The sequence below is a fragment of the Hipposideros armiger genome, unplaced genomic scaffold, assembly GCF_001890085.2.
Source record: "Hipposideros armiger isolate ML-2016 unplaced genomic scaffold, ASM189008v1 scaffold_1016, whole genome shotgun sequence".
Classification (NCBI taxonomy): Eukaryota; Metazoa; Chordata; class Mammalia; order Chiroptera; family Hipposideridae; genus Hipposideros; species Hipposideros armiger.
The window spans coordinates 39,875-62,077 of record NW_017732366.1 but is presented as its reverse complement, the minus strand read 5'-3'; the positions used below and the strand labels follow the sequence as shown (position 1 = coordinate 62,077).

At 36.0% G+C, this 22,203-nt stretch overlaps 1 pseudogene; it reads right to left on the bottom strand.

Annotated features, from left to right (window-relative positions):
• Window positions 1-20,277: 20,277 nt before the first annotated feature.
• On the bottom strand, window positions 20,278-20,788 carry LOC109375968 (translationally-controlled tumor protein pseudogene; annotated as a pseudogene).
• Between the last annotated feature and the right edge of the window lie 1,415 nt (window positions 20,789-22,203).

Below are 22,203 nucleotides of genomic sequence, written 5' to 3'. Positions count from 1 at the left end.
TAAAGTAATTTTTAATAAAATATAATTATTTAGTTTAATTTTCTAGAACATGATTGCATTGGAAAACCTGGTTAAGTAGTTAAATGACTGCACTGATCAGGAGAATCCATGTTAATCTGACATGACAAGATGGAATTGTTACTGAACTCAGGTTCGGCTGCTTGCTGCTTATAAGCCAATGATCGAGAGACAAGGGTTAGTAGAGAGAAAAGTAGGTTTATTCAAAATAGCAGCTGACAGGGCCTGGGCTGAGTCAGTTGTGTGCAGGCTGGCATATGGACCCTGACCCCAGATAAGGTTCGAGCCCACACAAGCAGTGACCTCTGATGCATGGACCCTGGCCCCAGACATAACAAACCCTGACTCCAGAGCCTACTACGCAGGCCTGGGCTCCGGTGACATAAGCTCTTTAGGTAAGTATGATTCACAGCCACGGGAGGGAGCATGCCACTTCCATGCGTCTCCCCCCCCACCAAATCTCTATATAATGGTTGCTATTGCTGAATAAAGCAGCTGGCTGGTTCCTCCTCATATCAGCTCCGCATTACTTTCTTTTCCCTGGGCATCTCTCTGCCGAAAGCCTCCCATCAGCCCCCCAGCGACAACACCAGCATTCCGGGAAGATGGTAGAATATTGTGTTCCTTCCTTCCCAGTTTCTAGAATGGCCAGAGTTTGATAGGTACACAGAAGAAGTAGAACATAGGAAAGGGGGGAGTTAGTCATGTGATTCAACTGGAGAACGTCTCCTGGGGTCCGTTTTGTTCCGCAGTGGTTTTCTTGAACCTGGTTATAGGAGTGCTTCATATGTCATCTGATGGAAAATCGCAGTCCAGAACTGCTGCCTGGTTGCCAGTGTCAGGACGGCTGAGGGCTGCCTCAGTTTCTTTCAAGTCGGCATTTTTCCAGTTAAACAGATTAACGAGGTATACATGTAGCCCTAAGGAATCGCAGTAATTGAATCAAATATGAGGGAAAGGAAAAAGAATGAAAATAAACTAAATTGTTAAATCTTGAAAAGTACACCATTAACCCTACAGAATGACACATTTGTATTGTCTTTAGACTCACATACCACAAATATAATGAGCTCTGTTGTTTGGGGGTAACTTAATTTTCAAAAGTGGTAAACAGCTATTGTTAAATAAATTCTTTGTTCAAGAACATGTGCTTAGTGAAATTAACTATAAATTTGGTGTGTATGTTTACATTCTAAGTAGAATTATGTTCTAGGCACAGGTAATTATAAACAGATTTTTTTAATGTACATGAATGCATGGCAAGATATTCAAAAGTTGTAGGGCATAAGGAAGACACTTTTTTGAGGGCATGATTATCCCTTTTGTTGCAGTTTCCATAGGAATCCTAGTCTCTGCCATCTAAAAGCTAATGTCAACCCTCTCCCTAATTATCTCATATATCACAGAAACCCAGAGATCTTTAGGAGGTAAATTGATGTTTGAGAATCACTGATCAATAGTAACAAATATAAAGGCAGAGAAAATGAGTGAAGATAGAGGTTGGCTGGCTAAGGTGGAGGTGGATGAAGAGTTAATTCTATTTCTTAAATGTGAGAATAGGGGAGATGTACTGCAGGTTGAGAAGGAGAGAGAATATATGAGTAAGAGAGATACTTAACTAAGGAAATACAGTAAAACTGGTGGGAAGTGTTCTGGGCTCAGATAATGCTGGTGATCCAAAAATGGAGATCAACCATCATGGTTCTGTAACTTCTTCCTTGCCAAGCTAGCTGTATCTGTTGGATTTAACCAGACTGGAGTTTTTTCAGGTGAGAACTGATGGGAGGTGGGGATATAGATAAGAAAGCCACAAGGTGGAGTATAAGTTGTTTAGTTCTATGACATAACCTTAAAGCTGGAATTTTTAGAATGGAGGACAGGACAATAACCTTTAAGTGGCAATAAATACCAAGCCTGACAGTATGAATGTCTGGTAGAGTAAAAGGACACTGCTTTATGAGAAGGCCACAAGGGAGCAGCGTCCTCAAGGGAAAACTTATTTTTACGTGAAGCAAAAAAGTTCAGAAGGAACAGTTCTGAATATGAGAACGTAAGGGTTTTTCTGAAATCAGACTGTAGGTTCTAGAAGAAATGACAAAGAATTTTGGGATTTGGGGTGTGTTCAGTCATGGCCTTGACAAGAAACAGAAGGCGCATGTGAATTGGGCCATCTGAGTTTGAGAATAGAGGAGTTTAATAACAACACTATTTACAAAAGTCCGGGGACAGAGGAAGGAAATTATGTCAGAGTGACAACACGGTACCATTTCTTCCTCCAAGCCTGAAGGGGCAAGAGAAACCCAGAGAACGAGAAAGAATTATATAAAGAGGCCACCTGAGAGAAGTTAAGGCCTTTGGTATAGAAAATGTTAATCCATACTGACCCCCACAGGGAGGGAGTCTGAGGGATAAATATACCAACATCACTTTTTTCTCTCTCTCTGATCTTCTGCAAGTGATTCCCATTGGCTGAATCCAATCAGAAGCCAAAGTACAAGGAACATGTTGATGTCGCCCTTGTTGATCAGCCTTCTGGGCACAGGACTGGGTAGAGACATCTAGAGAGTGGGTGGGTGATGGAGTCAGATTATAGGAAGCATGGACCTCTAAATGGATGAGAATTCTAGTTAGGAGGGATGGTCCAGGAGTCCTGGGATTCCATGTGGTTTTCTCACTCAGGGAAAATGGTATGATGAGATTAGTCCCAATGGTCCTGGTAAACTGTGATGGGGTAGCTGTGACTATTGGAATGGGAAGGGGAGAATAGAGGTAGCAAACTCTTTAAGGAGCATATGGAGCTTTCTAGCCCTCTCTTCAATTTATTATCCTTTATATAATATCTTATATATGTTTATTACCATAAAATATTTTTGAGAAATTCCAAATACAAAATTGTATTTAGTACTTAACAAAAAATAGCTTGGTAATAAAAAAGAGAATTTGTATTTAGTATGCTTTATGAGTTGGGTTATGTTCAATGTATGTATGAATTAATTCTTTGATGATACCTTACATAAAATTCTATAAAGCATGTGATACCATCCTTCTCATCTTCTAATTAAAGAAACTCGTACAAAAAGAAATTTACTAACCTGCCAGGTTCACACAGACAGTTAATTAGAGCCAGAATGCAAACTCATCTTGTAGCTACTATAACAAGCCTAAAAAACACATAGGTAAACATAATACAATCATATTAATTCTCAAATATGAGGAATAATTAGTAAAGAAAAAATTCTGAGTTAAAAATATTTTAAATATAATTTAAAAATTACATTTTAGATTAACACATTAGTAACCTAAATCATTAATTGCTTTCCTTAATTTAATGAGTAAATTCATTAATAATTTAAAATCTACATGTAAAAGTAATAGAGTAAGGTGGTGGTATGTGTAAAATACAGAACTGGATTCTCTTCACTGGAGTTCCACCTCGGGCACTGAGGCCTTGGACAAACTCTCTAAGTTTCACACTTCTCATCTGTGAAATGGAAATATTAATAGTACCAAATACCTGGTGTCATAAGGCATAAATGAGAATGTAATGTAATGCTCTTAAGACATTGTCTGACCCATAGTAGCTGCTCAATACATGCTGTAATTAGTTTCTTGAGACCTTCATGAATTTGGATGAGAGAAGTGTTGAAAAATATGACAATGACTCAGGAGTTTATATCTTTATAGACTGAGGAGGACTCCTTATAATAATTAATAGTAATAATAATAATATCACAAGTATACTCTCATTTTAATAATTATTTGCTAAATCTACCAGTTGAACAGGAAATTGTTGTTAGAGCTAAATAGAAGTTTAATAAAATATCAAGCATATTATCTAAATTAATGGAATCTATATTAATGAAACTCATGCAATCAGTTCAAATTATGAAATATAACTGAATAAGGGCATAATCTTTTGGGGGGGATTGTAATTGTGGAATTGTCAGATCATCACAGTGACTTAAAGTAAAAAGAGAGAATATGCAAGCTGTTCACTTAAAAAATAGTGTAGGGCCGGCCAAGTGGCGCGATGGTTAAGAACTGGCTTGGGACGCCAGAGGGCCCCAGTTCGAATCCCACATATGAGGGCCAGTGACACTGCCCTCTACAGCTGAGATGCTGAACAACAGCTCAACCTGGAGCTGGGCAGCTGTGAGTTGCCGGCGACGGGGTAGGCTGCAGCCCCTGTGGCAGTGGGTTGCCATGGGCTACCATATGTGGCCAGCAGCTACCGTATGTGGCCAGCAGCCACCGTGAGTGGCCAGCAGCCGCAGTGAGCAGCCGTCCAGAAGCCAGCGACTGATGTGCCTCGCCTGGGAAGAGCACAATTATGGTGCCAACTTGGGCCAGTGAAGCAACGTCCTCCACAACTAGACTGAAGAACAAAACGACAGCAACTTGTCTGTTCCCCTTCCCCCAATTCTCCAGCACTGTTCCCATCCCCCCTATTCCCCAATAAAAATCTTTAAAAAAAATAGTGTAGAGTCATTTGCTATATGTCTATTTTTCCCAAAGCTAGAGCTTTTGGCAGAAAAAGTGAGTCTCCTGTAACATTGAAATTGCCATGTATTTATTAAAATTGAAGTTTTAAGAGAATGTTAATTTTGTTAAAACTACTACTATATAGTAAACCATGTGTGACATTTTCAGCTTATATATTTAGTGAACTCTGTTGTATGCTTAAACATATTACTTGGCATATGTAGATACTTAATCAATAGTGTTACTATGGCCAGGCCATTTTAAGCAACTTCTAGATCACAGGCTTCCTGTTCAATGTGTCCTTGATTTCTCTAACTTCCTCTCTCCAGGTAAAGACTGTCAAGGCTTGAGCATCATTGCTCCCTGAATTTTTAAGTGCCTGATAGCTTTTAATTTTAATTGTGATTTCATTCCTCTTACAAATGTACAGATGAATAATCAAAAGAACTCAATGGACTAGGTTAATATCCTTTGTCCCAGAAGCCTCTCTTATTAACATTTTACCTTTTGTATTAACATCTGATTTTGCATTGCCATCTCACGTCCCATTTTTATGTAAATAATGGCTGATCTTTGGCACTAGATGCGTTATTAAAAATGCACACTTGGAGGCACATGTATTTACTAATTAGAACCACTCAGAAGCTTTGCAGGAACAGTGAAGAACAGGGTTTATGATGGTTAAGTTTATCCCCTTCTTGCTGCTGCTTAAATTTTAAAATGTTATTATTTGTTCATTTGAACTCTATCCATTTTTTAAAATAATATTTTAAGAAACAGTACTAAAGACACTTGACAAATAATTTAAGGAAATGTTAGTGGAGCTAAAAGATTCTGAGAGCTTCATAAATCTAATGTAAATTTGAAACCTGACATTTGTTACTAATTTATATGAAGGAGAACTTTGGCATTTTTGTTATTGTGTGAAAGGCTTAAATTTGGTATCTGTCAATTACATTAATGGAAATTAATTTACAAAATAGACCTTGTAAAGTCATTCTTTAGGGCTGCCCAATTCCAATTGATTTTAAATTGGTTTCTGCTTTAAAAACTTTTATTTATTTATTATTATTATTATTATTATTATTATTGTTATTAGTTTCAGATGTACAAAACAATGCAATAGTTATCCTTTTCACCCCTCACAAAGTGACAACCCCCTCTCCCTATGCACTGCTCCCCCACCCCTGATATCATACTTATCTATTACAATTCCACCGACTTCATTCCCACACACATCCCATGACTACATATGTATTAAATTATAGTTGATATATAATAGTATTCAACGGCAACTTCAGATGTACAGTTAGGTGGTCAGGCCTTTACACTGTCTATGAAGTGGTCTCCCTTACAAGACATGAGTCCATCTGGCCCCCTAAAAAATATTTACAACATTATTGATTATATTCTCCAGACTGTCTTTTCTATCCCTGAGGCCATATTCTAGTAACCAATATGTTGTTTCATCTCAAACCTTATTTTTTTAATTTGGAGTTCCTAACAGAAAAATTATATAGTTATTCTATTTACTTTTGCATTTGAACAGATTAAATGTTAATACATTGGAATTTTATTAGCATTTATAGAAAATGCCTTGTGGTATTGAGAAAAAACACGTCTTGGGACATTTTAATATTGATGATTTGGTAGAGACTACCTTTAAAATTGGTAATGTAATATTTATAAACATTATATGAGTATTTTTAAAAATATGCTTTAAGCATTTAGTTTTTTTTCTCATCTGATCAAATGAAGAGAACAAATATGAATAGATAATCAAGTTCATCACAATTACTCTTGCATGTGGACTTCTGTGTGTATATGTGTCTGATAGTTTTAAAAATAAAAACAAATTATATTTATTCTTATAAAATGTACATATTATAAGCTTAAATAATAGAAAACACAGAACCATAAATTTTTAAGGAAAACTTGCCCACAAACTAATCACCTAGAGATAACTAATTTTAATAATTTGTTACATAATCTCCCAGCGTTACTTCTGTATATAGGTATGGGTGTGAGATACTCTCCCCCATTTAAAAAAAAATGTGGTCAAACTATTATAATATTTTAAAATTTGGTTGTAAATTAACATTTTATGGTGTATGTTTCATAGGTTAATAAAAATTGTGACTATCCTAATAAAGATTGCATGGCTTTATGTTATGTTTAGGTATTATAATTTATTTAACCAATCACTTTCCAATTGACATTTTAGTTGATGTTGCTATTTTGATACTATAAATAACACTGTGAAATATACTTTTTGTACATCTTTGCACTTTTTCAATTATTTTTCTTTGCATAAATCACTAGAGGTGAAATTGCTAGGTCAAAGTATATGCACATTTTTAATTTTTATGCATATTGCCTTCCAGAAAGGTGAACAAATTTGCACATGGGTCAATAGGATATGACAGCGATTATTTCTACACACCCTCACCAATTAAAGTGGGTTAAAGTACCAATCAAGAGAAATGGTATCTCTTTATTTAACTTCCTTTTTTTAAAAAAGATTTTATTGGGGAATTGAGGGAAGGGAACAGTGCTCGGGAACTGGGGAAAGGGAACAGAGAAGTTGCTGTCCTTTTGTTTTTCAGTCTAGCTGTGGAGGACGTTGCTTCACTGGCCCATGTTGGTATTATGATCATTGCGCTCTTCCCGGCTGAGGCAGTCGATCGCCAGCCATTGAATGGCTACTCACGGCGGCTCACGGCAGCCCACTGCAGCAGGGGCTGCAGCCTATGCCATCGCCAGCCACTCACGGCAGCCCAGCTCCGGGTCGAGCTATTGTTCACAATCTTAGCTGTAGAGGGCGCAGTGTCACTGACCCATGTGGGATCCGAACCTGTGGCCCTGCTGCTTAAAGCTGGCGTCCCAAGCCAACTCTTAACCAACTGAGCCACTCAGCCAGCCCAACTTGCTTTTTTCTTTAATTACTGATGATTGCAAGCATCTTTACATATACAGTAAAACCTTGGATTGCGAGTAACTTGTTCTGCGAGTGTTCCCCAAGATGAGCAAACATTTCTAATAAATTTTAACTTGATAAAAGATGGTATCTTGCAATACGAGTAGTATGTGACACCAAATGTCACATGATCACACCTGACCAATGGTTCTCTCTCTCGCTGCAAGATTGTGGATGATCATCTCCCATGCTCAGATGGTCGGTCTCAGGCTGCAGTGTTTGGCAAAAATCAACAATTTTTCAGAATGTTGGACGGTGCCCACAACTTGCACTAGCGTATTTTTTGTCACTTCAAAGAGCCTATGGGCAGTCCTTTGCTTTTCCATACAAGAGTAAGCTTAGGAATGCTTTGCTTCATTCTAGGTCAGGCTGCCTGCAAATATAGTCCCTTTCCTCTGCTGCATTATTGCCAGTTACATTAAATACAGTATATGACAAGAGTTTATTAATAATATACTGTAGTCAACATCCGTGCAAGTGTATACAAGGCCCCCATGTAGAAAAAGGTTGAAAAGAAAGGCTACAGTAAAAAGAAGATGATTATGGTGGAAGTTAAGAAGGAAATCATCAAGAAGTACAAATGAGGTATGTGAGTGGCCAAAATTGCAAGATTTTATAAGAAGTCTACGTCAACCATTTGCACAATATTAAAGAAGAAATAAGGGGGCTAGATGCAGCAAACGGAGTCACAAGAATATCAAAGCAACAGTGATGTGTTCTGGAAGATGTAGAAAAGTTGCTTCTGGTTTGGATAAACGAGAAGCAACTAGCAGGTGATACTGTGAACTTTATCTGCGAGAAGGCAAAGGCCTTTTACACCGACCTCGTAAGTAAACTGCCAGGTACGTCAATAGAAAACGAAAAAGACTTCAAGTCAATCAGGGGATGGTTTGATAGCTTTAAGAGGAGACGTGGCATCCATAGTGTTGTGAGGCGCGGAGAGGCTGCGAGTTTGGACGCTAAGGCAGCTAAGGCGTTCACTACCGAGTTCCAGAAGCTCATGGTTTCCGAGTGTTATCTGCCAGTGCAAGTTTTTAACTGCAATGAGACAGGGCTTTTTTGGAAAAAGATGCCAAAGAGGACCTACATTACAGAAGAAGAGAATGCGATGCCCGGTCACAAGCCCATGAACGACGGCCTCACCCTCTTGCTTTGTGCTAAATGCAAGCGGGGATTTCAAAGTCAAGCCCCTGCTTGTGGATCATTCCAAGAATTCACGAGCCTTCAAGAAATGCAAGATGCAGAAGAGCCAGTTAAACGTTATGTGGCGTTCCAACAGCAAGGTGTGGGTCACTTGTATCTTGTTCTTGAGTGGACCAACAAGGTCTTCGGTCCTGCAGTGAAGAAATACCTTTTAGAAAAGAATCTGCCACTCTAAGCCTTGCTGGTTATGGATAATGCTCCTGCTCATCCTCCAGGCTTTGAGGACGACTTACTGGAGGAATTCGAGTTCATTAAGGTCAAGTTTCTTCCTCCGAACACCACTCCAATCCTCCAGCCCATGGATCAGCAGGTCATTTCAAACTTTAAAAAGATTTACACCAAAACAGTATTTCAGCGATGCTTCAAGGTGGCCGAAGGAACAAACCCTAGCCTCTGAGAGTTTTGGAAAAATCATTTCCACATCGTGAATTGCCTCAAGATCATCAATAAAGCCTGGGATAGGGTCACCAAGAAAACCCTCAGTCCTGCTTGGAGAAAACTGTGGCCTGATTGTCTCCTTGGACATAACTTAGAAAGGCTTGCTCATGAACAGGAGCCACCAATTGTCGATGAAATTGTGTCCTTGGGGAAGACCATGGGGCTGGAGGTAAATGAGGACGACATTCAAGAGCTGGTGGAGGAACATGGCCAGGAGCTGACCACCGATGAATTGATGGATTTGCATCGTGAGCAACAGCAAGAGGTTATGGAGGAGATCTCTGCAAAGGAGGAGGAGAAAAAGGCAGAGGAATCCCTCACTTCAAATGAGATTAGGGAGATGTGTAAAATGTGGGAAACAGTGCAAATTTTGTAGAAAAGCACCACCCGAATAAGGCTGTAGCAGTGTGAGTGATGAATCTGTTTAACGACAATGCAATGTCACATTTCCCCAAAATCCTCAAAAGGAGGCAAAAGCAAGTGTCATTGGATAGGTTCCTTGTTACAGGTGCAAGAAAAGAAAATGATTCCATTGAGCCAATAGAGAGCAGGGATTCCGTTAGTGACAGTGAAAGTCATCCTACACAATAATCCTCCTTGCTCTTGTCTCCCTCACACCAGCCACGAAGGTTTTCAAAGGTAAGTGCAGGTTAATTTCTTTTTCTTTATATTTTGTATTTTCTTTATTATTTCATATTATATTACAGTATTGTAATCATTTCTTTGTGAATGTTTTTGGGTTGTGTAACAAATCATCTGAGTTGCCATTATTTCTTATGGGGAAATTCACTTTGATATACAAGTGCTTTGGATTACAAGCATGTTTCCAGAAAGAATTATACTCACAAACCAAGGTTTTACTGTATATATATTGTAGCTTTGTAAGATTTAAAACGATGTATATGCCATATGTGAGGCAAATTTTTCCCAGCTATTTTCTTCTGAATATTGTTTATACTAATAGGTATTGTTGTTTGAGTGGAGATGTTTTACATTTTTATGAATAACTAGTTAAATTAAGTTTTGAAGTACAAAGGAATGTGTTCACCATTACCTTTATAGTTAGTTTTTTTTCGTTTAGTTATTACTTTAGCATTCAAAATTCAAGAGGTCCTTCTCAAAACAATGTAGCCTTGTATTTTCAGACATATGCTCTAAAGCCAAGGAGAATACTCATATGCTTGTCTGCCTCTAAAACAGCTGCAGTAAAAATTATGTACTTTATCTTCTCTACCATTTAATCCCCAGGGCAAGAAACCTCTTTTACCACTCCAATTTTCCTTTTTTTCTTTTTCTCCATTTCCAAGATTTGTGTATATGTACCAGTTGGGTATAGGTGGCTCCAACCCAGGTGTATTTCATGATATATTTTGTATTTGTTGTGACAGAACATATTCTTGAGAAATATTGTGCCAGTATCTACCGAGAAGTTATGAACTTTTGTGTCTAAGAATATTTTGTGATTTCCTGGTAGAATTTTCTTCCTTAAATAAAAGATAAAACAATCTTAATATTATTATTGTATCTAAACTCAAGCCTTTTTTAAATTTAAAAATATGCCTTTTTTTCTCACCACAAAAAAAATTATAATTATTTGGCATGATAGAGGTGTTAGCTAAGGCTATGGTGGTAACCATATTGCAATATGTAAATATATCAAATCAACTCATTGTACACATTAAAATTACACTATGTTATATGTCAATTATATTTATATGTACTTTTTTATTATAATAACCTGTATATGTCACTTTATAAAAGAGGATAACAAATAGTAAGGTCAAATGAAACACATATATAATCATCAAACTTTATCTTAATTATTAACTTCATCCTTTATCCAAATTATTTTTTTCCAAAATGCTAACAAATAGCCAAATTGACTGAGTTTATTTTCAATTCTTCTTTGTTTGTGTTTCACAATTAGAGATATAAAGAATTAATAAATGGCCCAAAGCAAGCTATAACAAAAAAAGGGACATGTATGTTTCGCAAACTTAATAACAATTTATTTGATAGTTAAGATATGTTATATGAACTATGAAATAATTCTAATATGACTATTTTTGGTAGGTGTATCCTGATTGTTTGACACAAGCTATCTGCACAGCATTTTAGGAAGCATTTCCAGAATCCAGTAATCTCTTAAACCCAAGTTTTTAATGATTTAGAATGAAATCATATAAGACATTTCCCCTTATAATGAATGCTGTGGTCCAAGGAAAAGAGGTTTTTTTGTTTGCTTGTTTTTGTTTTTTATGATAAGCATTATTTAAAATTTTTAGTAACAGATTTTGAAAAAATATTACTATTAAATATAAAATTTAAAAACAACTATATCAAGAAACAGAAAGATTTTGTCAAAAAGAGAAATTATTGATTTTATATGAATAATTCTTAAGCAAACCTTAATCAAGGAAGAAAGAATGAAAGTGAGAGGATTATAGAGTTCTGATCAATAATAGTCATATAATTTAATTGGAATCACATAGTTCTTATAGTCCTAATTTCTTTTGAACAAATGAGAACATTCAGACTCTATTGATTGAATCAGACACAATAAGGCATATATTTACAAATTGTCAATCAAGCGTAAGCATAGAATAAAAACTTTGTAAGACATTCTAAGACTCAAAACAAAATATCTCACACGTATCCTTTCTTAGAAAACTTGTAGTAAACGTGCTTCTGGAAGTAAAGGAGTAAGCTAATTGAGAGAAAAACATGATGTATGAAATAGAAGATAAAACAGGGAAATCCTAAGACAGTGGAAGTGTAGCACCTCCGGAGAACAGCCAGATCAGATTGAAACAGGAGGAACAGGAATTACAAGGAAAAAAACAAAAGAAGAGAAACTGATTAGCTAACATGTAAAAAAAGGAATGGCATGTATATGGACAATTGAACATTTGAAAAAAATTAAACAACTAATAACAGAAAAACATAGATACATAAAAAAGAAAATATAATTAGATTCAGTATACTACTTTGCTCTTTAGTGAACATTTCTTTACAGATAATAATAAGAAAAGCCCTAATTGCTGGTTTAAATTAAATGACAACATAATTTTATTAGGATGATGAGAAAAGGAGACGGACGGGGTGTGGGAATGAGCTAGAAGAGGCATGTATGCCTTCACTCATCATAACTGTTAAATAGAAGTCTACAACTGATAAGACAAAAATAGCAGTACACCCTAATATTTAGGAACATAAGGTAAATTAACAGAAGAAACACTAGGAAATATTGAAAGTAGTTGCTTGTGAGAAGCAGAAGTTTTAAAGAAATGGGTCAGGGTATGATTCTTGCTCTTAAATGCTTTTATAATATATAATTTTTTTAAAGCTACATATATGCTGTACCTTGATAAAATAATTTAAAATAATTTTTTTCAAAAGAAAATATTTCAAACTTTACTTTGATACATAAAATATCAAGTTTGTTGCTGCTCAAACCTTAAAGTCTATCCCTCTCATTAAGTGGCAGTAACTCTAATCAGGAAAAGATCACTCTAAAACTATTTTAATGCTAAATGCAAATATTTTTAGAAAATGTTTCACTGACATGGGAAATTGGTTAACATAAGTATGATTTTTATGTAGAAATCAATATTGTATGACTTTTTTTGCTGTCAGCCTTGACCTCAATTCCCATAACTGGCAGTTTATTAGTTCATTTTTTCCCCATTATTTTAATCTTAAGGCAGTTGTGAAAGTAATGTAATTTTAAGCATCTAGAAAAACTAATTATGGAAAAAATGGCATGGCTTCAATAATATGTTGCACAGCACCCATCTTCAAACCAGCTTTTCTTTGGCACCAGCAGCTATTATTAACTTTTTTTTTTCTTCTAGGTTGACTTTTTTTTTTCCCCTTGGTTGATATAAACATTTAAATCACTGGGCTTTGAGTAAAGCATATTACCTTCCATAAGGTGGGTAAGCCTCACCTGATTGGTTGAAGGTCTCAACAAAATAGAGCAAAAACAGACCTCTCCTGAGCAAGAAAGACTGCCTTTGGACTCCAACTGTAACACCTCCCTTAGTCTCCAGGCTGCTGTGCAAGCTGCTCTGCCATTTGGGCCATATGATGCTTGAAATGTTAGTGGAAGTTAGGGATGCTATTTGAATCCCCTTTAAATGAATTACAGTGCAGACTTAGGATTTTGGAGCAAAGCTTTGCCATCCTCTATAGATAACTATTGTCTTTTTGAGAAGCAGCTTTGGTCTGCTACTGAGCTTTAGTAAAGATTGAATTCTTAACCATCACCAAGTTACCATGTACTGTGAGCTGCCCACTGTAAACTGGACATTACCTAACCTGCCATGAAGTTGGGTATATACCGTAGTGCTCCATCATCAAATGGAAATGGTGCATATGATATCTAGCCTGTATAGGGCCTGAGGAAATAAGTAAGTTACATGGAGAAGTGACCTAAATGACCATGGTCTCCACTCCTGCTACACTACCTTCTCTTTCCCAGTCAACACCTATAACCTCATGGGGAGTTCCCGATGATCAGCTGATAAAGGAAAAGAAGACACAGGCCATGTTTATATGTGGTTCCACATGAAAGCAGACAGATGCAACACTGCAGCTCCTTTCTAGGACAAAGTACAAATAAACAAAGCTGTCAAAGAGTAGATTTTTTTATGTTAATTTTATGTGTCAACTTGAAAGAAAAATGGTGCACATATATTTGTATTTGTTCAAACATTTTTCTGGATGTTTCTGTGCCTTTTTTTTTTTTCTGCCAATTAGTATTTCTTAATCTTTTCACCTTTTTTTACCCAGAGTCCCAACCTCTGTCCTCTCTGGAACCATTAGTTTGTTTTCTGTATCTATGAGTCTGTTTCTGTTTTGTTTGTTTATATCATCTTTAGATTCCACATATAAGTGAGATCATATGGTATTTGTCTTTTTCTGTCTGACTTATTTCCCTTAGCATAATACCCTCTAGGTACATCATGTTGCAAATGATAAGATTTAATTCCTTTTTTATGGCTGAGTAATATTCCATTGTATATATGTACCACCCCTTCTTTATCTATTCCTCTATTGATGGGCACCTGGGTTGCTTCCATATCTTGGCTATTATAAATGGTGCTGCAATGAACATACGGGTACATATAACTTTTCAAATTAGTGTTTTAGATTTCTTTGAATAAATACCCTGAAGTGGAATTACTGGGTCATAAGGTAGTTCTATTTTTAATTTTTTCAGGAACCTTCAAACTGTTTTCATAGTGGCTGCACCAATTTGCAATTTCACTAACAGTACACGAGGGTTCCCTTTTCTCCATATCCTCTCCAATACTTGTTTGCTGATTTATTGATGATAGCCATTCTGACAGGAGTGAGGTGATATCTCATTGTGGTTTTAATTCGCATTTCTCTGATGATTAGTGAAGTTGAGCATCATTTCATATGTCTATTGGCCATGTGTATATCCTCTTTGGAGAAATGTCTACATCGTTCCTCTGTCCATTTTTCAATTGGATTGTTTGTTTTATTTGGTACTGAATTGTATGAGTTTTTTTGGATATTGACCCCTTATCCAATGTATCAATAGTGAACATATTTTTTTCATTCAGTAGGATATCTTTTTGTTTTGTTGGTGGTTTCCTTTGTTCTGCAAAAATTTTTAGTTTGATATAGTCCCATTTGTTTATTTTTTATTTTGTTTTCTTTTGTTTTTCTTTTTGTTTTATTTTGTTTTGCTTTCTCAGAATTTAAGAAACAAAGTAGTCCTTGGTTTCACTCCTTAGAGCCATTATTAATATCAAGGACTACACAGATAGATAAGCCAGACCCCATCACACATCATTTTTTTAGTTGGGAAGGACACATGTGAAAAGCAGACCTGAATAGAATATTAATTCCAAAAATTGTCATCTACTGTTGATGTCCTTTTCCAGGCTCTACTCTCATTTTTCTTGTACATAAAATCTATACTCCAGACCAAACTTGCTTTGCTTAGCTCATTCTGTTATTATCCTTATGCTAACAAATTTATTTTTCATAGAGTTCTCAATAACTGCTTGTAATAATCAATAAATAATGAATGCATGAATGAATATTAGAAAAGGAGTAAATATAACACTTGAGGAGCCTGTTAAAGAAAATAGAAACTATTTTAGAGATCACATAAAAATGTGGCCTGAGGAGAACTAAGGGTTTCAAGAAATAGAAAATCCATTGGCTCATCTCACATTCTAATTATTCATAAAGGTTCTATATTTAACTATAACAATGTATATAGATATAGTGCAATTATAATTATGTAATTTGTCATGAAATACTGAAAACTATCTATTCTGATGTTCCCAAGTATATATTTGCTTCTGGGATAATAAATGGGTTTATTTGTTTGTGCCCTAAGCATTCCTCTCTTTTTTTTCTCTCTCTGTATTTATTCTATATGGATGCAGCAAAGCAAATCATTTATCTAAATTTCATTATGGAATGATATAATACCAAATTTGAAAGAGTCTTTAAAAGGCTTTTAACCACTCATTCTTTTACATTCATCAATAAGTAGACTTTGGTTGCCCCTGTGATAATATGCACTTTGTGAATAACAGAGAAAACAGCAGTGAGCTAGGACTAGATATTCTATCATAATGGGACTCCAAATTCTTGTACAGATAAGAGATGGGTGATATAAGCCGATGAATCCTCTCTCTCTCTCTCTCTCTCTCTCTCTCTCTCTCTCTCTCTCTCTCTGTCTCTCTCTCTGTCCCTCTCTGTCTGTCATTCTCTCTGCTTTTTGAGGCTCTAAGTGGGGGAAAGCAGAAGTGGTTTACTCTCTCAAGGTAACATTTAGATTCTCTGTCAATTAAGTAAATATTATACATGAAATTTTAATTGTCATGGTGTGCTAGTCTAAGACTAAACACAAATACAAAAACTGGAAGCCATTTTCAATATTCTTTCATCCATTTTTTCACATGTATTTAGACTACTATATCTAGGTCATAGGGATGAATGGACTAACTCTTCTATCTTTATGTTCTCAAGGTCTACAGTGTGAGCCTGATTTGAACATATGCATGTATATGAATATGTCTATTAGACTTTCAGTGGGAGATCTCATAGACATAAGTAAAATGTAGTAAAGAGAGTTTGAAATTAAGGAGGGCTTCACAGTGCATACACTTGATAGAAGGTTCATCATGAGATTGCAAAAGAGCAACAGAGGTAGATATTGCATTTCAGTCAGAAGAATGAATATATAATGAGTGCAGAGACAAGAAAGATAATAGGCGTGCCAAAAATTGCAAGGTTTTAATATATCTAGAGAACCAAATTTGCATGTGATTGCGAGATGATTGGGCTGTGCCTAGGTCCTCACAGGCCCTGTATGCCAGTGATCTGGATTGTATTTTAGAGACCTAGTGGAAACAATTATACAGAGTCAAGCAGCAAGATCATCTATTTTATCTTTGACTAATGTCACTATGTTGGTAGTATAGAGCCATGATTTTCAATTATTTTTGTATTTTTTGTATGAGACTTTCTGTTATTAGACTATATCATGATATCGTTGCAGTGTCTCAGAGTTGAGAAATTGTTTCATGAAAAATAGGTTCTGAAGGGAAGCAAAGGCAGAGGCATTCAAATAAGTGATCCTCACACTTAAATGTGCATATGGATCACCTGGTCATCTTGTTAAATGCAAACCATCATCCTTTAGGTCCGGGAAAGAGCCAGAGATCCTGCATTTCTCACAAGTTCCAGCTGAATGTACTGAACAAGACTATATTGCTCTTCTTACATCCAAGTTAGAAAGTCCAGTCAATGGTTAAAATCACTGGAGAGAGTTTTTGGTGCTTTTCAGGCTAAGAACACAGTAGATAGTCTGTGTAATAAAAAACAGAGAAAGCCTGAATTCTATAGAATAGCATCTAATACTGCTACCAATTTTATGTAAATTTCAGAATTTTCAAGTAATTTCTGCCTGAATTTTTTTCAAAGTGATGACCTACAATTGAAATACTTTAAATGAGTACTCCTGAGAGAAATTTCGAGTGGTTTTAGAATTCAGAATGCTTAGGATATTTTTTTAATCTGTATGCATTTTACTTTCTTACCTGTATTGTGTAGCTTTAATGAGAATTTCAGGATAATCTTTCTAAATCCCTAGGATCTTTTTTACTTTTATTCCTCAAGACAAGTCAAAAAGAACATCTTAACTATGGCTACTTACATTGATATGTAAATTTTGTCATACATATTTTATAGACATGTAAATGACTCAGCTGAAGCAGATTCACCTGTTTATCTCTTGAATAGATGTGTGTACAACCCTTAACAGCACAGTAGCAGACATCTGCTTAGTATAAACAGCTTATTGAAATGCAGAAAGGAGGAGAATACCTTTGTGAGCAATTTTCTTATAGTATTAATAACCCTGATGGGAAAACAATAGAGCGCAGATATGGACCTTTTCAGCAGGGTGCATCTCGACTTTTTCAGTGTGAATTAATACAAAAGGGCTTAATGGTTTCAGGGAGGTTAATGTACAATGAAAGGTTTACATTACTAGAAAAGGCACAGGGGAAGTAGAAGGAAAAATTTCCTTTGACTTGAAAAGAATATCCACAGAAAATAGTATAGAATTCTCACTTGAGACCTACTTGAATGTTAGAAACTAGTAATATCTAGTAATATAATTAAAAAGAAAACCTAAAAATAAATCTTTTTCCTTTTTTTAAGATTTTTTTTTTTTAATTAGGGAATTGAGGAAGGGGAACAGCCAAGTTACTGTCCTTCAACCTTAGTTGTGGAGGGCGCAGCTAACTCAGCTCCAAGTCCAGTCACCATCGGGCCTCTGTCGGCAGCTCAGGGCCGCTCAGCTCAAGGTGCCGTGTTCAATCTTAGTTGAGGGTGGGCATAGCCCACCATGCCATGTGGGAGTTGAACTGGAAACCTTGTTGTTAGGAGCACATGCTCTCACCAGTTGAGCCATCCTGCCACCTGTTGGCAGCTCAGCGGCAGCTCAGCTCGGGTGCAGTGTCACTGGCCCATCTAACCGGCAACCCTGTTGCTCAGAGCTGGTGCTCTTAACCTACTGAGCTACTCGGCCGGCCCCTTTTCCTTTTTTATTATATGAAATTTTCAGAAATATATCACTAGATTCTGACTAAAAAAAGGGAATTAGTAGAATTAAATTAAAATTTATTTTTAAGTAAAGTAAGATCTTCTCTGTAGTGGCAGTTTAATTGTGACTAAATTCATGTTTTCAGAATTTGGGAATATAAAAATAAATGTGATGACAAAGTGATCATGGATTTTTATATATCACCTTAAATAATGTTTAAGAAATGTAATATTGGGCCGGCCGAGTGGCTCAGTTGGTTAAGAGCTCGCTCAAGGGTTTGAGGTCTGAGCAACAGTGGTTCGAGTCCAGCCCGAGCTGAGTTACTGCTGAGCTGCCAACAGGTGGCAAGATGGCTCAGCTAAAAAAAAAAAAAAAAAAAAAACAGCAAAACAAAAAAGAAATGTAATATTGATGTTTATTATACCTTGAAAATTACTGATATTTTAATTAGTTACACACACACACACACACACACACACACAGGGGTCAGACAATTAAGTTTGCAAAATCATCCAAGGAAAAGTGCTACATACCTCATTGCTAAATATCACTATGGTCACCTTTAAAGTACTCCACTTGGGAAGCTATGCACTGACGCCAGTGCCTTGTCATCATATTACCCTTGATGTCTTGAAGTCATCAAACTGTCTTCCTTTCAATATTTCCTTTATCTTCAGGCAAAGAAAGAAGTAACTGGGGGCCAGATCAGGTGAGTACAATACAGTGAGTACAATACAGTTATTTGTTTACTGACTAAAAACTCCCTGACAGACAGTACCGTGTGAGCTGGTGCATTGTTGTGATGCAAGAGCCATGAATTGTTGGCAAAAAGCTCATGTCATCTAACTTTTTCACGCTGCCCTTTCAGCACTTCCATATAGTAAACTCGGTTAACTGTTTGTCCAGTTGGTACAAATTCATAATAAATAATCCCTCTCATATCAAAAAAGGTTAGCAACCTCGTTGCAACAAGTTTGCGAATGTAATTGTTAGAACTCATATAGCATGTATATAAACAGAAGTAGAAAGAAGGATCTTCAAAGAAAGTTCCAGTCCAGCAGCCTGCTTTTGTTTATGGAAAAATTAGAATAGTTCAGTTAGAGTTTTGTTTAGAGAATTGCATGTCTGATTAGAGAATTAGACCTTTTTATTTCCTTGTCATTTTCCATGGGTGAGTCTCTATAGATTGACAACTCTATAGAACATGCTTGTATCAGAAAAAATTGGGAAAGCTTTTGAGATAACAAAATAATTACTGGGTATCTTTTCCATGAAATAATAAATGTTGCTTGCAGACACTGGGGGCAATCTGGTTCCATTGGGATGTATACCTTTCATTATCTTTACTGGTATGAAACTCTGTGTAGAATAGAAGTTAACTGTGGAAGCCTGATGGTGATGCAAGTTGTTACTGCTCACAAAGATGATAATTCATTATGTCTGGTACAGATGCAATTGGAGTTCTCCATCCTAACTTACCAGGGTTGAAAGAGATCATTCCAAATATTATATTTTATTTTTGATATTGACTACATTTGCATATATTAACAAATTTATTTTAGCATACATAATTATCTATGCATGTGTCCATTCTTGAACACATGTGTAGATAACATCTCATTGGCTCCTTTATCAATTATTTTTTTATTTAAATGTCACCTTTTAAAAAATATAGCCTTTACTACATGTTGATAAAAACATAGCACTTCTTATCCTTAGGCATGGACTATTATTCAAAAGTTTAGAACATGGATGTCTGGAGGAGAATATACTACACTTAGTAAAGAATTCAGTCATGCATATTTTCAGGTTGACATGAGAATTTCATGCAAGTGAAGAATTTTTTCTTTTTTTTTTTAGTTTAAATGTATTTTATTTTTAGACAATCTACATGATATGTTTTTCTTAAAAACAATGCCTCACTCCAAATAAATCAAGGTCAAAATAAATGAAGAGCTCAAGATAACATCAGTCCCATTTGTCCTAGTCCTGGTGTGTGAAAAAACAGCAGCCAGTCATGATGATGACAGGTGATGGATCCAAATTGCCAAATTTGTTAACATTTTTCCAGTTGTAAACCATCCATAAAGAAAATCATTTGTGGGGTGACACCATCCTCACTGTAGTCCAGCAGAGTAACCATGCCAGCCGGATTCATGTTTTCACCAATAAAGAACTGGTAGTTTTTGAAATTAGCAAGGATGTGCTTGATTTGCTCTGCAGCCCCTGTCATAAAAGGTTTTACTCTTTCTGGTCTCTGTTCTTCAGGTTTCCCTTTGATTGATTTCATGTGATCTTTGATGAACTTCTTGTAGGCTTCTTTTGTAAAGCTGGTTTCCTGTCAATGATGGTTCATGACAGTATCAACAGCAGTGACTACTGTGCTTTAGGTGCCTTTGCCCTCAGGGCCTTTAGCGGAGGTATATCCACCAAGGAGAGAATCATCAATGTTTCCTTCTGTCCTGCTGACCATCTTCCCCTCCCCTCAGGCACAGCCTGTCCCCCATCACCAGGATACTGTAGAGGTCGGAGGACGTCTCATCACGGCTGATCCGGTCCCGGCACATGATTATGTTGGGCGCGATGCAGCGGGAGCAGTGCTCCAGGAGACCGACAAGCAGGCAGAAAAAGCAAAGAAAATTATTTTACTATGAAAACCATTGAATTACTAAGTAAAATAATTCTTAAAACAAGTAAATTGGAAAAAACAATTTGACAAATTGCAATAATCTAATTTTTTCACTCTACCCTTCAGATGCTATATCTATTCTTTTTATGTTCAGAAAATTCTGTCAATATTTACCTTTTAAATATACTGCAGAATTTTTTTCTTTACCATGTCACATAATTGTTCACTTATTCTGTGAGATGAATAGTCATTCCAGTTTTAAAATGTGTTACATTCCTCTTTAGTTTCTTTGCAAATAACAGTAATCATCACACACATAATTTTTATAAACTAAAGTATTTAGAAAATTTGTTATTCAGGAAGCTTAGACTCATAAGCCAGACTAGATGTAAAGCCTTGCAACCTGTGTGCCATAAACGGATTACATTTTTCATGCTGATGTAATGATGCAATAGAGAGGGAGAAATTTTTGATTCAGACTAGAAAAAGGATAACTCTGATGTAAAGACTTAGAGAAAGTAAAACAGAATGGGTTCTAGAGCATGTTGGAAAGGGTTAGGTTAGGAGGCTGAATACCATAGTTAATGACCAAATGGACAAAAGAAAATATAGATTGGTAAATATGACAGTCAGTCCTTAAATATTTGCAGGTATTTTTTCTCTGTAGTATGAGGTAAGGCCATTAGATGAGACTGAACCATTATTATTCCAGTTTTAGAAATGAGAAGATAAAAGTCAGAGGCAAAGGGAAAAATATAGACAGGTCTAAATACATACAAAATCTTCAGGAAACTATGAGCTGTCTAGTGTTAATGAAAGCTCATAGATAGATAGATAGATAGATAGATAGATAGATAGATGATAGATAGATAGATAGATGATAGATAGATAGATAGATAGAGATAGAGATATATCTAGCCATATATGTGTGGTGTGTGTGTGTGTGTGTTGTGTGAAGAAAGAAAAAATAATGAAGTAACATGGTTATATTTTCTATCTACTGAGAACCTCAGCAATCACCCTCTCTTCGTTTTATATGTAGGTAAAATGAAATAAAAGATAGATACTGAAAACTAAAACTAAATAGACAAAAACAACTTGTGCTTGGCTACTTCAAGTGAATGATAAAGTGCATTTTTGTTTTTACAAAATCTTTTTTTATTTTTTACTTGGAAGCTTCAGAGATTCACAGCTTAAGAAAAAAAAAATCATCTGCATCGGGACCCATGGTTTGTGCTCAAGAACTGATTTTCTGTATTGGTGTATAATAAAAAAAGTTTTCTCTGTAAATGTATAGCCACTTCCCTGGAGTTATTTTTTCAAAGCGCTGGTGATATGCCTCCTTATGTACAC